Raw genomic sequence first — 2,120 nt, 5'->3', positions numbered from 1 at the left:
CGCTCGTCGGCACAAGTGAGACCAGATTCAGCTGTGTTTTCCCTGTTCATGTGTTCGCTTCCCTACTTCTGCAGTGAATGTGTCAGTACGCTTCCTGTGCTACCTGTGTAGTAAAATGTCATTAGAAAGTAGAAAAACGTACAACAGGCGTACGGGGATTGAAACCATGGCCGTGGTGTTATTAGCACGAAACGCGAACCAACTGAGATAACCAGTCACCAGGGAATCTATCTTTTGTGAGCTGCTGTACTGAAGCACGTCTGGCACGTGTGGACTCTTGTGCGTGACTGTGCAGCCCTTTCAGAAATGCCGACTGGGGTTCCCGCTTCCTGCACCTCACTTGCACCATCTACAGGGGACTCCACAGCCGAGCGTCACCACTCATGCGCTCTCAGAACACCCTTTAACCCTTCACCTTCTCTCTCCGCCTCGTCCTCTACACACAATTGACACAGTCTGCAACCCCTCGCTTTCTGCACGACTTTTGGCCATCACAAGCTCGCGCACACACTGCCCTGCTCGACACTGTTACAAATTTCAGGCATAAACCATTAACCCTTAAAGCTGTGCTTGTCAAACAACTCATCACCATTAACAACTCCCCCCCGAGCATCCGCTGTGACGGACCTTCCCCACCTTTCAGTTCCGCCTGTGACTCCCCGGTGTTCATACTGAGCTGGTCACTTTCACAACTCGTTTATGACAAAGCGTGTTTAAGCCTCATCCTATGTAATTGAACGGAGGGCGAATGGCTGCAATTCCCATCCCTACATCAAGCAATAGCCATTCATGACTGAGGAGGTAAAGGAACGTACAAACAACCCCTTCCCCTCTAAATGACCAGTCCAATGTGCCCAGCTACATGGAGGTTTAACATTTAAGATTGGCCATTTTACGATGTCAGTATGTTTGAAACCAAGAAGGCATTCAAAAATTAGTTTATATAAAAACAGAGCACATTTAAAGAAAAGACTAAAAAATGATAATTCACGCCCAACGTGGGGCTCGAACCCACGACCCTGAGATTAAGAGTCTCATGCTCTACCGACTGAGCTAGCCGGGCAGCTGTACTATTTGTGACACATATCCTATACATCCCTCTTCAGGTTCAGAGGACTGCAGATATGTGTTAGCTTTGATATGGCACCTGCTGATCATCTAAGGAAGAGGAAGCTGGGGTAAAGCTGCCTGCTTTGGGGCTTTTGGGACCCACTATTCCTGAGAAGCACATTTTATCAACACCTGACTATAGGGCACCAAGGACCGAGCAGCTGTCGCAAGAGCTGTGTCTGGTTCTTGGTTACTAGGACTTTTCACCTCCCCCTCCTTTTATTCCATCCCTCCTTCAATCAATCAATCAATCAATCAAAAAAATGTATAGAGCGCGCTACTCACCTTTGAGGGTCTCAAGGCGCTAGGGGGGGAATGGAGGGTAGGAGGGGCTACTGTTCGAACAGCCATGTCTTGAGGTTTTTTCTGAAAAGCAGGAGGTCTTGGGTTTTGCGAAGGTTGGTGGGGAGGGAGTTCCAGGTCTTGGGGGCGAGGTAGGAGAAGGACTTGCCTCCAGTGGTGGTGTGTTGGATGCGGGGGATTGTGGCTAGTGCGAGGTCGGTAGATCGGAGGTGGCGTGTGGGAGTGTGGAAGTTCACTCTTTCGTTGCGGTAGGTTCTGCCGGTGTTGTGGAGGGATTTGTGTGCACGGATGAGGATCTTGAAGGTGATCATCTTGTCTATGGGGAGCCAGTGAAGGGATTTGAGGTGTGGTGTGATGTGTTAGTGGCGGGGCAGGTTCAGGATGAGGCGTGCGGCTGTGTTCTGGATTCTCTGGAGTTTGCATTTGAGTTTGAGCGTGGTGCCGGCGTAGAGGGGGTTACCGTAGTCTAGCCTGTTACTGAGGAGTGCGTGTGTGACAGTCTTCCTGGTCTCTGTGGGAATCCACTTGAAGGTTTTTTTCAGCGTGTGGAGTGTGTGGAAACAGGATGAGGTGACTGCGTTGATTTGCTGGGTCATGGAGAGGGAGGGGTCTAGGATGATGCCGAGGTTGCGTGCGTGGTTTGCGGGGTGGGGGCGGGGCCTAGGGCTGTGGGCCACCAGGAGTCATCTCATATGGTTTTGTTGGGG

At 50.7% G+C, this 2,120-nt stretch overlaps 1 non-coding gene across 1 annotated transcript; it reads right to left on the bottom strand.

The window, feature by feature from the left end:
• Nucleotides 1-990: 990 nt before the first annotated feature.
• Nucleotides 991-1,063, bottom strand: TRNAK-CUU (transfer RNA lysine (anticodon CUU)). Its single transcript has one exon. It is a non-coding gene; the product is annotated as a tRNA-Lys (tRNA).
• Between the last annotated feature and the right edge of the window lie 1,057 nt (nt 1,064-2,120).

The sequence above is a fragment of the Pleurodeles waltl genome, chromosome 12, assembly GCF_031143425.1.
Source record: "Pleurodeles waltl isolate 20211129_DDA chromosome 12, aPleWal1.hap1.20221129, whole genome shotgun sequence".
NCBI lineage: Eukaryota > Metazoa > Chordata > Amphibia > Caudata > Salamandridae > Pleurodeles > Pleurodeles waltl.
The sequence above is the reverse complement of the archived record's forward strand: the minus strand, read 5'-3'. Positions and strand labels throughout refer to the sequence as shown.